Source organism: Pinus tabuliformis, chromosome 2_1, assembly GCF_031772625.1.
Source record: "Pinus tabuliformis cultivar Carrire ecotype Pingquan chromosome 2_1, CPIR1, whole genome shotgun sequence".
In the NCBI taxonomy this organism is placed as follows: domain Eukaryota; kingdom Viridiplantae; phylum Streptophyta; class Pinopsida; order Pinales; family Pinaceae; genus Pinus; species Pinus tabuliformis.
The window spans coordinates 792,679,038-792,693,990 of NC_142299.1; the positions used below are offsets into that span (position 1 = coordinate 792,679,038).

Sequence of the window (14,953 nt, forward strand, 5' to 3'; positions counted from 1 at the left end):
GACAAATGTGAAGTAGGTCTTTTAGTGGGGAGGCAAGCCGCAAAAATATTTTGAGATTCTTTGAATGAGAAAATCAATACAACACCCATTCTAGCACTTCAAAATCTTAAGAAGCCATTTGAAATTCAAACTGATTCAAGCAAATATGCTATGAGATCAATTTTGATGCAACATGGTAAACCAATATGTTATCATTCTAAAACCTTTTCCAATGCAGTGATTAACTATCCAACTTATGATAAAGAATTTTATGATTTGGTACAAATTGTGAAGAAATGGAAGCATTATTTGATGGGTAAAGAAACAATTATTCATACTAGCCATGAACCTTTGCAATATTTACAATCACAAACCAAGCTACAAAAAGCTAGGCATTTCAAATGGATGGGATTCTGTAGAAATTTCATCTGGTTATAAGGTATAAGAAAGGTATATACAACAAAGTATCCAATATGTTATCAAGGCCTATTGTTAATTCATATGTCATTCTTAAGCATAAATCAATCATGCATGAAATTTATTTTGAACAGTATTCTCGAGATGGATATTTTAAAGATGTTTATGCAACTTTGAGTCAAGGAAATCATGTTGAAGAATTGGATTATCATGTTCATAACAAGTTGTTATATCATCTTCACAAGTTATTTATTCCACAGGGTGAAAGCGTTAATGTCATAAGGGAAGCCCATACTTCTCTTATTGTTGGTCACTTCGGTGTAGGAAAAATAGTGGCTCAGTTACAAATGCATTGTTATTCACCTCGTATGAATGAAATTGTATCAATATATGTAAAGGATGTTTAATGTGTTCTACTAGCAAACAAAGAAATAGGAAATTGGGCATTTACACTCCACTTCCTATCCCTTCTCGTCCTTGGAAAAGTATTTCTATGGATTTTTTTTGGGGGACTACCAATGTCTAGGAAAGGTCATGCTTATTTATATGTTGTAGTGGATTGTTTCAAAAAAACATGTGTGTTGATGTTTAGTAAGAAACGTGTTACAATTGAACAAACTGCAAAAATGTTCTTCCAAAATGTGTGGGTTCATTTTGGGTTACCTGCTTCGATTATTTCTTATCGATATTCTCAATTTATCAAGAAGTTTTTGTCAAGTTTAAGGGAACTCATGGACACAAATTTGAAGAAGATAACAACATTTCATCCACAAATCGATGGTTAGACAGAAGTAGTGAACAAAATAGTAGTGCATCTCCTTCAAGGATATTGTGGTAAGCATCCTAAACTTTGCGATGAGAATTTGCATTACATCCAACATGTGTACAATCATGTCAAACATTCATCTACACAAGTATCTTCATTTGAATCATGTTTGGGTTATTTTCCAAAGTTTCCTTTGGATTTGATCTTTGGTGAAGATATTGTAGTATATGGACATAGTGACATGGACAAAATCAAGAATTTCATTGAAAAAATCCAATTAGTGCATCAAAGGGTACAAGAACAGCTAGAGAAAAGCCAAGTCAATTACAAAGAAAGACATGATAAACATCAGGTTGATCATGATTTCCAAGTGGGAGATCATTTTTAGTTGTACATAAGCAAGGAAATATTACAAGGTGAAGGTAAAAATCTCAAGCTAATTAGATATGGTCCTCTAAAAATCTTGGAGAAGATTGGTAACAATGCTTTTCGATTAGATTTTCCACCTTACATGCAAATTAATTCTGTTGTGAATGTGGAAAAATTGAGATTGTATAAGCCTCCTATGATTTTTTATCAATAAGAGAATGTTATGATTCCATCTGTAGAATATTTTTCTCCTAAATATTTGAATGAATTACAGGAAGACATTATTCTTGATAGGAGGATAAGAACTTCACACAGAGGGAATGTGAAGTATCTTTGTGTGGGGCTCAAAAGAACCAATCCATGCAAAGAATGGTAGATCAATATCGAGAAAGTGAAGTAGCTGTACACTTACTTACTTGATGATTAAAAATAGACATTTTGTGGTTGATAAGCTTCCGGTGGTGAGGAGTGATCCATGGGATAAAAAATATGCTAAAAAATGAAACTAGTTATAATCTCCAAAATCCAACACCAAATTGTAAATCTCGTCGTTCTGAATCCAACGACTTCAATTTCCTCAATCTGACATCGTATGAAGAAGTTATCGCATTATGAAGTTTTTGGCAAATAGTAGAAAACGTCAAAGTGTAGGGTTGACTATGTAGTCCATACGATGACATGACGTTGATGTCAGTAGGTTGATTGGGCTGTATGGATGACATATGGGTCAATCCCATGATGACACTTAGCGCAAGGTTATTGGTCATATGCTTGATGTGGTAGACCAATCACGGGCCACCACATGGACCAATCAAAGGGCACCATGTCACTCTATGAGAGGTTGCCATGTGTCCCTGGGAAGTAGAATTTTTTTATTTTATTTTGCTAAATGAGCCTCTTCCAGGCGTGAACACATGACCTCTAACAAATAAATCATCTCCCATACCATTAGGGCTACCGTGACTCTCGTTTAAACTACATCGACGACTTATATTTAAAATACAATAGTGGAGCAGTTGGGGTAGTGGGCAGGCTGATGGGCACGCCCAACCAGCCCAGCCCATGGTCTTTGACACAAAATCTGACCACCAGCAGAGTGGAATATTGGGGGCAGGGCACCTCGCACCCTGCCCATGCCCAAGGCCCAAGACATATGGTAACCACAGAACCGTGAGAGTAGCCAGGGAGACGACGTGACTTATGGCCCACTACCCTCGGTCCTATGGGATCTAAATGACCAAGTATAGTGGAAAATGGGAGGGGCTTCGTCCTTATATTAAAAAAATATTTTTTTTATGCCAAAAACCAACGTAACCATTGCCAATTTTTGCAGATCAAACTTGCGACCTCAATTTTTGCAGATCAAACCTGCGACCTACATGATGCCAACCTCAGTGCCTACCAATTGGGCTTGAGAGATTTTATTGAAAATTTTAGCAAAGCCAAACCTTATTACAAAGCAGTTTACAAGAAGTTTGGAAAAAAGAGGCCTTTCTTACTCAAATTTTAATCTTTTTGAGCTCAATACGATCCTAGACGAGGGTTTTTGGGCATTATGTACACAATGGCATTGCTATTTTAGTCGATTGAAGCTTATACAACGATGTATTGAGCATTTGAGCATATAATAAAAAAGGCCACCATTGGAAACTAGACGTAGAGATGTAGCCCAGGATGGGTGAAATTTCTTATCAATTTGTTCTATTTGATGTTACACGCTTTTCCATTTTGAAGTCTTAAAATTGTGCAAAACTTACTTAAGTTTGTGTGCTTTTGCAATCATGATCCATTGCCTAAAAGACATAAGCTAGCTCACAAATCATTTCTTGAAGCCTTCAGTTTTTAATTTTGGATCATTAATAGAAAAGAGATGTTTGTTATCAAATACAATGTTTCCTACTAATTTTGTTATTGATTTACTTTTCATCATTTTCTTTTCAATGGGATACACTTCATTTCTTTTTAAATTAGTATAAATATTTTATTTTAAAAAAAAAGTGGCAATTTTTCACAAAATAAAGCCAAAAATTTAGAAGAATTGTTTAAATTATAAACATTAATTGTTGTGATTCCACAATCTGATTATAGTGGAGATTTCTCAATCAATTGAATCCACTTATGTATTCAAAATTGCAATTTAAGTGTAATTTGACCAGCATAAGATGATTTTAAAGATGATAATAAAAAAAATAAAAAATGTTTAGAATTATCCTTAATAGAGTACTTAAAGTGTTGATTATCAATATCCATATAAAATTGGTGCATATGGAATCATATCTATAATAAACATTAAATTTTAATAACTAACCACCATACAAAGTTCTCATACTATCTTATATATGGGTTATATAAAATTTATGGATGTTAGTGTAGGTTATTTGTTTGAATTTTGAATTATTCAGGTGTAGATTTTAAGGATTGTTATCATTAGAGTGATTTTATGTTGTAGAAATGGATTATTATATCTTGGTACGAAGGAATTGTTGTGTGACTTTGCTTATTCCTATTATAATTTTTTCTGGGGATAGTTATATGATTCTTTTAATTTTATTTATAGAATTTTAGATATTTATTTTTTATAATTTACTAATTTTTTTATTCAAAATCATTAATATGCAAATTTCATTATTATGATTAAAAAAAGAGTTTTTCTATATTTATTATTATATTACAATCTTCTCCTCTTATTTCACACATGATGTTGTTTTATTAACCAAAATTAAACTCAAAGAAGTTGAAATGAAAAAAACAAAACAAAACAAAACATTACTCACCCAATCTTCACCATTGTTCTAAAGAGTTTTGTTTCATTAGATTTAACCAACATAATATTTCAAAATATCTAATTTTTAATTTACACAAGAGTTCACATAAATCTAGCCCTTTAATTATTAGAGATTAAAAATATCTTAATTTAATATTTTGACTGATAAGACTTAAAATTATTAGATATCCATCTTTTTCCATCAAATCACCATGGTTAATATATTTTTTTTACTGCTGGTGGTTTCCAGGCCCATCATTTTAGTAAACTATGATATCCACTCATGGTATTTAAAAAGTGGAAGAAAGAAAACTAAAATCCAATCGTACAATTAGCTTCTACCATATACAAGTATTTGTTAGTCTTTACCATAGTGATTTATATTACTCACTTACCATATCCATCTCAACTTGTCCATTTCATCTCAACTTTGCCTTTGTATAAATGATGGAGTGCTTTAAGGCATTAATTTGAGACATTTCATTTCAACTTTCCCATTTCCTCTAATCCTGAATGAGTGGGATAGTAAAAAAATGAGTACCTGTAGACAATGTTCTCCTCAGAAAAGTCAACTTGCAGCAGGACCCATCTGATCAAATTTCTTCGATGTTGCCACTGGTTACCTCAAAGAGGTGAAATTGCAGCCCCAACCCAATGAAATTGAATCTTCTGGAGGCACCGAAGGCCCAAGTCTTATCGAGTCTCCGTAAAACCCAAGAAGGGCTCAAACTTGATGCATAAGTCCACAGGAAAACATAACAAGACCTTGCTAAAGCCAAAGGAAAACTATATTTTTATAGTTCACAAGTTCCAGCTACACCAATCTCATCACTAATCCCCGTAGTCAATATTATGTTTTTGTTTTAGGGTTGCCCATCATTTCTAATGCAACTACACTACCATTTCCTAGGTCTCCCATCAAGAAAAAGTAGTTAGTCCACTTTTTGGGTTAGTCGAATCAATCATGAGTGTCGTAGTCAACCAGAGTCATTCACCAATGGTAGGTATACGAAGGACCTTATGCTAAAGAAGCTAAGGGCATGACTCACAGAAGGAAAGCACCAATAAGAGAAGGAAATCCACACCGAAGGTAGGGAGGTAGACTGGGAAAAACCCATTCTATCCTCCAAACTATCGAAGCCCAGTGATATCGAAGGGAGTCAGCTTACTCATGATTCATCATAAATTTACAGTGGATCCATGGTTCATACGGTTACATGCTATTTTTGGTTAATTTTGGACACTGGTACCCACACATCGCATAATTAGTTGGGCACTGCTTATCTGTATATCTTCTTGCCTTCACAACGCACACAACCACGACACTTCCGACCTGAGCCCCAAGTTAATTTCCATCATTTTTGGCATGTTTGTTGCATCCGCAAAACACCCACAAACTTAGCAGCAGTACGATGATTTCAGAGACAAGAATATCGAGCTATTGATTCTCAAAACCCTACATTCAGGGGTCAGGGGTTACATTTATGAGCTTAAGGATTGATGTAGACAGGTCGTGCGGACCTGCTATAATGTTTACCTGGGAAGAAACACCATTGTTAATCAGAATCACCCCATATTTCCCGCACTGGATTGCCCACCGCTGAATTCTCTCTATGTATAATATCATTATATTGTTCGTACTAGACTTCTTTCCTTTTCAAAACGCCATCAACTAGACATAATAATTTAGGGTAAATATCTCATATTTTTTAGTAGAAATACCGCTTCTCTCTTTTCGAAAATCAAAATTTTCCTTTTTTATTGTATGTACATAGGTATTAGGATCTGATCAAATTAGAAATTAGAGGTATTCAAATCCTCAAGATACACGATCCCTAGTAAGGAATCGACTTAGGTTTGGGCAACCTCAAGATTTTTAATACCTCATCTCTCCACTGATCAGGGTTTTGTTAAAGATATGGTTCTATCATTATGTTTGTCTGGTTCTCAATCTTAGCATGCCATTAAAAATGGAATTTTCTAAATCCGTGTGAGTGAAAAAAAATATTTTCTAAATCCAAAATTTTGGAACTCTTCGTTTATGAGAGCTCAAGGATAAACAAAGTACCTTGGGATAGAACCCATACTTCGAGTTTTCCTTTTATGCTTGTGTTTACTAGCAATACAGGAGTTCCAGTGCGTAGATTTTTCTGCATGGTTTAGTTCTATACTGGATTCTCTTAGCTCATTAAATTGGAAATTCAAATCCACTCTCACAAATTATGCTTTGTTTTTAATTAAAAAAAATTATTATCTTAGTTTCATCCATTTTACTTTCACTGTCTTCCCTCATATGGTTACAGTGAGTCAAACTAACTACTAATTTATGAAATAATTCATTCAAGGTACTATTTAACTAGATGTGGTAATATTATACCGTATAAGTTTGAATTGCATGTTGGTGTTAGTTCAATGGTGTATTTATCTTATAACGTATTTGGTGTAATTATCTAAGTATTGGTACCTAGGAAAGTGCTCTCACAAACACACTATCACCATGAGATCGAATCATCTCAAAAGAGAAGGGCCAATTCAATCTTATCTGGATTGATCAAATGAAGTGGCTCAAATTTGATGTTGGTGTTTGAAATTGTGAATGTGGGACACTGGTGGATATTGGTATACTAAGGGAAATGCTTGAAGCATATAAGGAACACAAAGTAAAGTTTATTTTTTTTGTTCACAATGATACTGCAACTGGGGTTAAAAGTATTTAGGCAAATATAAGGAAGGTGTTTGGTGAGTATGACCACTGGTGTTGATTTGATTACATTTCTTCAAAGTATTTATTTAGCATTTTACAATGCCACTTAATAAATCTATTTCTTACGAAGAAGAAGAATTAGTTGAGGGTTAGAAAATTAGATATAATGAAGCCATCCTTATCTTAATTATAGATTCTAGAATATTCTAGAAATATTACAGATAAGAGAAAGTGGCTATAAATAGGCCATCCTTATCTCGACTGTAGATCCTAGAAATAGATGGGTAAGAGTGAAGTTGACTATTTGAATTCATTCATGTCCATCAAATTTTTGGAATTTGCAATCATGTTATTCTCATACCTATTATCATAAAAAAATTGACCTTGTTTATTTTTTTAATAATAAGTTCACTTATAACTATGATATTTAGAATGGGAGGTTGCAGATGATTCATGCATATTTCTTTGTTTCTTATGGATGATGTGTCTTCTATATGTGCCATTGACTTATATATGGATGAATGGGGAGTAGATGTAGTGGTAACAAGTTATCAAAAGGTTTTGTCGTTGCTAACATGTGTTGGTATTGTGTGTGCAAGCCCAAAGGACTTAGAAGTAGCAAAGACTACAAAGTTGATAAGGTATTTTTTTGACAAAATGACTATTTGAAGTTCTATAAGTTGGGGATGTATTGGCCCTACACACCATCAATTCAACTCGTATATGGACTACGAGAAACTCCAACCTTATCTTATTTGAGGAAGGCTTACATATCATCATTGCAAGGTACACTCACTTAAGAAAGGCGACAAGGTAATTTTACTTTGGCCAATGCATGTTTATTTTTCACTTTTGAAATGGTAATGCTCATAAAATCTATAAGTTGGCCTAAATTGTCACCATTTTCCTTAGTGCGAAGATCAATTATAATATTTCATCTAAAATTTATGCAATTTTTCCTTTCACCTAACATTTTTCAGTATATATATTAGAGCAATAACAGTATAACATATATTTATGGTCTGGTGTTATTGAAGTTACTAGTGTTGCTTCTTCAAATTGGATTGCCAAGCTTGTGGTGGAAGCATGGTGGTTGAAGAACTACACTCAAAAGGAGGAATAGTATAGTGACATTGTTACAATTGTGGTTGTTCCCCCTTATATTAATAGTACAAATATTGTGAAAGGAGTGTGGAAGAGATGCAATTTGAGTTAGGGATTGGGGTTCAATAGAGTAGCAGGAAAGATGTTCAGAATAGGACACATAGGAAGCCTGAATGAAATAAAATTATTCCTAACATAAATATAGGTGACATTAAGTAATATGGAATAATTAAATAATGCACGTAGAAAGGAAATTTCATATAGGTATCTATTGCAAGTAAATATTTCCATGAGAATATTATTGAGTAACCATTTCTTTCTTGCTTTTCCCTTTAGGACCAGAATCCTGAGACAGTGAGAATGTCTTTATTTTATTTTGTAGGGACAATTGGTAGTAAATCTATGATTTATGGACTCCTAACACCTATAAAATAATGACCTTAACCAATAGAATTTTTCCATTTGAGGTTGTTAACACCACACCTACAATCACGATCAGAGAATGGATTATGTTTTAGAATATATTGTGATAGAGAAAAAATTAACTCTAGATTTCAAGTCACAAGTGATTTTGTAACACACCCCCTATTTCTTAATATTTCTTTTATTTATGTGTCATCAACTTTTTTGATACTAGTATCTCTCTGGTTCAATTGAATAGTATTTTTTGACAAAAGAACTAGCTATCTAGTAAACTTGAAATCGTGTTCATCCTAAGACATCACAAATATGTTATAGACCTATGATAGAACACTTTGTTTTTGCATTATTTAACTTTCCTTGATTTTTAATTGTTTCCCTTTTTGCTATTTACTTCCCTACACAAACTACTTGCAAATTCAACCTGTTTATCAAGATTTTCAACACCCCAATCCCTAGAATGGGTTTCTACAACCTCCTTAAACCAAATATCTTAGAAGAATGTTGGCAATCAACACAATGTAATTACATTTCTCTAGACCAAGGTTTCCTCTAGGATTCCTAAAATTATTAGTCAAAAATGATGTATAACAAAATAGAAGATCATTATTGTGATTATATAGACTGTCATGGTGAAGGTTTAAAGGGGTTCTCCTCTAAAGAGAGAAGTTATGTATTGCTAGAAGATTTTTGATTGCATCAACAAAAATGTAAACCAATCATTGGAGAGGATGAGGGGATGCTTAAATGCTCATTTTTGTCTTTGTGATGGGAACTCTCTCCTACATATTTTCACTTCACCTATTAAGGAAATGGAAAACATTAACCGAGTTTTTTTATAATTTACAAGTGGCCACCTATGCATAAACACATATCAAGGCCCCTCGATGGGGTCATCATGCCAAAAAGAATTGTGTGTGCACAGGATGTATGAACACAAGCTTTATTAGTTGAAGATAATGGTTGGAGGCATTAAAATTAAGATAGGCTACCTATTCAAGGAGTTGTCTCAGGCCCTCATCTTGGAACACAACTCATCATCTTATCGGTAATAGTCTATAGTAAAAAAAATGACAGTTTAGGATAAACTAATCATATAATGCAACAGCCAGTGTAGAGAATGTCTTCTCCTTTCCTTGGAAGCGAAGAACAAAGCTAAACACCAATGCCAAAAATAAATAGGCCTATGTTTATCAATTTGCAACCCTATAAATATGTTGTAATAGTGCATAGATTCAATGGTAATTATTATATTTTGGCTTAAATATAAATTATTGTACATGAGTTTCCATGAATTCCTCATATTTCTTCCATAGGAATCATCAACTGTAGCCTCAAGCAACATGGAAATAAGAAGGTCACTCAAATATAAATAAGCAAAATATTTTTCGTCATTATTTGCTTCCCTCTATAAAATATGCACATGAAGTATGAGACAAAATATCAAATCTGAGAAGCTCATGGTTACGGCTTGCTGAATGTTCTTTTCATGTCCATGAATTCCACTCTTGTTTTCTATTGCACTATCTCCTATAGTTACTCAACTTATATTGGATATAGAATTACTCTTGCTAGAAGCATTCTCACATAGAGTGCCTAACTGTATTCTAAGGAAGCCTATTATTAAGTGACTCAGTGCTCTCTCACTTTGATTTCTAGATAAATGAAGGATGACGAGAAGAAATATAATAGAAAATGAATCAAGATGGAAAAGTTTGTCACACTGCTTTATTCCTAAATGGATGGTGTTTTCATTACTAAACCTTCACATTATAAGGATAACAAGAAGTTTCTAATAAAAATTTACAACAATTAAAAGATGTAAATGTAACCATACAACAAGTAGAAAAATACCTTAGTCTTTAATGGTTTTATATACAAGAGAGCTCCACATCAAACATCGTGTTCTACTCACTTCAATTACCCATCTACAAATGAGGGGAGAATTATCTTTTAACATTCAAAATAAGTACAATAAGACATGTGTATATATGTGTATTACTGATCATTTTATTTCTCTGGAACCTACACAAGCATCGTGAAACAAATTGATATTGTGATGCACCAACGGGTGTATACTATGTTTGGAAAATTCCACTTAGAAACCCTTATCATCTACAACCCCACTAGTGTTCAAGTTCCATATTAAATTCATAATCATTGTGGTTTACAAACCAATCAAGATGATTTCACTCAACTTTTGGAATGGGGATATGGATAATGCTACCAATGTGTTTTCCATTTTTTGTAACCCAATATTACATCAAATGTCTCATTTACACTCCAGTTCAATATTTAATATTTTTGGGTTAGCGACTGCTACAAGATGAGGATATTAACAATATAGTAGAGGCAATTTTTGACAGGTATTTGGAGCTTACATAGACACTATCATGCCTTATTTTCAACACAGTAAGGAGGTTGATCCATATGCTACATAAGAAGTATCTTGGTTTTGGTTGCTAATGTTACTTTTTCATATTTCTTGAAATATCAATCTTAAGACTATGATTATTTTATTGGCCTAAGAAAAAAAATCATTAAATTTGATTAGAAGGTCTCCAAGTAACATCCCTCAGTTGATACCACTAATATGTTCATCTAGAATAAGAGTTCAAGCTAAATGATAAGCATTGCAGCAAACATAATTGGAGACAGTAAAGATATATATGTTTATGGAAAATAAATTGAGACATGATCGAGTATATTTTCAACAAACTAATAGTTTACTGGGATTAATACCGTAATAACTTACAAATCTAGTCGGCATGGATTACCTATCATCATCCAATAGCAAGTTGAAAAGTGATTTTCGAGACATAAATTTCCAAATCAGTGTGCCTATAGATGAAACACCCTATCCCTCAATGTAGTGTTGAAAACTTTTACAATTGAGTGGTTGCAACCACCACTCATCTTTGGTACATGCACCGTGGGAAAATGGTGCTCCCCATGAAACATTATTCAACATGCATTTACAATTTCATGGTCAAATGATGAGAACTTTGGGTAGAAGCATCTAGAAAAAATCATTTATGGGTTTATTCAAACTCTATTTTAGTAGTATATGATGGATTTCTCCAGCAGGATTCCTCTAGAACATTGTATTATGAGGGCGACATAGAAGGTATTTTTTTTCATATGATCACATGGAGAAGATTAAGTAAGGTCTAGAAGCATCTACACATCATCTTTGGAGGTTTTCTTGACATAATAGGATCTAGAATACCACTTGGATCAAGTCTAGGGGAAGACCTAGCAATGAAAGAAAAATTATATAACCCAAAAAAACCATGAATACTGAGCTAAGGCTAAAACATGTTCCATTACAAAATAAACCCTTAAAGCTTTAGGGTGTTTGGAGTTTTGTGTAGGAACTCTTGGAAATAATACTGAGAAGTGGGGGGGGGGGGGGGGGGGGGGTTGAATCAGTATTATCAACTTACTAAATTTTCCTTTTCATAATCAAATTTATATACGCTACTTCAGTGAAGGGAACTTGCATGTGCACACAACTATTCCTAAGGCAACTACTGTATATCTAGTGAACTTATGATTTAGTTAATTCATCATATGTTGATCTTTAATCAGTGCATTAGTACTTAATTAACCATTTAAACAGTAACCATGTGTAGTAATAATATAATAAGCAATCACACATAATAAACACACATGAACACCAAGATTTAAGGTGGAAACCCAATGTGGGAGAAAAACCACCTGATGTTGTCGTCTCTATCTTCTTTTAATATAAGAAAAACCTATTTGCAATCTTGTACTGGTGCAGACTCATACCAATACATAGGCACCCACCTGCAAATGGCTACAACCTTCTCTCACTCTCCAACTTCTACTGGAAGGGAGCTACAACCCCCTATCTCGTGTACTAGCCGATATGCTTACTAGTACGTAGGTGCCAGCCTACAGAAGGCTCCAACCTTCACTCATTTTCCAGCTGCTACTGGAACGGAGCTCCAACCCCCTGGAGCTTGTACTAGCTGATATTTTTACCAGTACATAGGCATCGGCCTACAGAAGGCTATAATCTTCTCTCTTCCTCCAGGGACCACGTTTCATAAATTTTCAGACTAGATACTCCTGGTACACAACAACAAAATATGAAGGCCACATTTCATCCAATTTTCATACTAGACCCATCAGAAACATTGAAGCTCAAAATAAAGCACCACTACAATACAACCAATCACTAAAAGCCCGTCATCATTGAAGAAAATCATAATCAATCAATCTAAACATTCAGAAAATTGTCACCAAAACACAGTGACCAGAATATAGAGCAGAACCTAGAACTCTATGTCAACAACCAAAACCAATTGCAACTTCAAACATCATATTTCATAATGTATACGCTACTTCGAAGTATCAAACCAGCGTGTATACATGCCTTCGCCAAGGCGAACTAGCATATAGATCTACAAATACTAACTTAAAACTTCCCAGTTGTTCCAAACTATAGTGGGACCCAGATCGTAACATTTACAGAATAAAACATGCATAAGAAATCAGATCTATCCCAAACAATTTTAGATCATACAATGATAAGTCATTTAAGGTCTCATGATCTTGATCCAACATTATATCCAAGGTGCACAAAATATTTCAGATCATATCATAATCATAGCCCCTGCAACATAAAATATACTTCAGATAGAAGTATTCCTGAGAAACCCTTTCACCTGCACGCATGGCCCTTTAATCTTCTCCTCCTTATATAGTTTTGGCCTTCATCAATACCTCGGACCAAACCAACCCTTAGAGTCTGTGGTATTCTTGGATGGGATCAAATAGTTGTTACTCCACTCAATATTGTGGGATAATACCATGGTATTGACCCTTGGTATTCTTTACTCTTGAATTTCCTTGATTTTCCAACACATATGCGCTTTTCATCCTGTGAAAGTGCATGCATACATATACGCGCCTTTTGTTCTATGGACCACATGTATATGCTACTTCGACAAGTGAACCAACGTATACTTCTTAATCCATTATCTTTCTTCAATCTATGGAGTCTAATCTGTAATCCTTTACTGTTAACGAGTTGCACTGTGAACTACCTTCTATGTGAGTTTCCATCAAGGACAACACCTATATCATAATGCCAGCAATATCCCCCTTTTGAATTGATGGAAACCAAAACACCAAGATACTCTCCCCCTTAACATCAAGGGAAAATGGTGGACCAAGATATTCTCCCTAGTAGGGATTCTCTACACATGGTGAATTCTCTGATCATGCTCCTCCTAAGCTTTTACTGGAATCTCTCATGGATGTGAAATGAAGTACATGACTCTATCACTCAACTAAGTGAGTCTGACCTTCCTATCATCAATAAATCATACATACATAAATAACCCAACCAAGTGGGGATATACCAAATGTTCGTACATGATTTAAAAAATTGCAACTATTACATCATCCTTCCCATGCATAGTGGGGTTACATTATAGGTCATTACATGACCTTTACATCAAATGATATACACAACAAGGACTAAAAATCTAAACAAGACCATGATAGTCATCAACAGCTATCACACACCATATATGATCTACACCATAAGCATCCGTCAGCATTATCAAGATCAACAGCCTATAAATTTCCATCATCAAAAGATTCATCTAAATCAAAACAACTATGTGGATCAAGCAATATAAGCATCATCATTTACCAAGGTCTTCTAATATAATGCCAACAATGCATTATTAGAAGCATATGTTCCCCCTGAGCCTGTGCCAGTCGTTCACTATCAGAAATGATCATTGCATTTGTTAGTAAGAATCATCAAGGCATCATCATCAACCAGTTATTCATCAAATTATTAATAGCTTATGGTCCCCAAAAACACTATCACATATCATCAGCAGACTGTAATCATGATCAATCAGAATAGAACAGATAATTGATAATCGATTGAACCATATCAAACCCCTTTTCCCGAGTCTGTCCTACAACTTTTTCCTCAAAAAACCTTGTACGTGATTGTGTAGCTTCTAACTTGTGTATATACGCGACTTGTCTTCATAATAATTTTGTATGAGAATTGGAATAATGAAGATTTACACTTTCATCTCCCCCTGGGTCTGTTATTTATGTATACTGAGCTATTCCACATCTTTTTGACAACACCACATCTTTTTGACAACAATTCCTTCTTCTTCAATACCTTGGATTGTGATTATGTTTGCTCCTTTTGGTATGGTGGCCAAAATTTGCTCCTGCGTTCCTTTGCTATATGTCCAAACTTGTTACACACATAACATCTTACATGTTTCATATTTCTTCTATCGCAATAAATAGGTTTGTGACCAAACATATTGCAAGAAAAATAATATCCCTTAAAGTACCTGGAAATTGATGATCTTTCTGTGTGACGGTCTTGAACCATTCTACTTCTGCATCTGGCTGC

General features: G+C 34.2%; 1 pseudogene; it reads left to right on the top strand.

The window, feature by feature from the left end:
- The first annotated feature begins 322 nt into the window (after positions 1–322).
- LOC149202980 (serine--glyoxylate aminotransferase-like) overlaps positions 323–14,953 on the top strand; it is a 69,600-nt pseudogene continuing 54,969 nt past the window's right edge.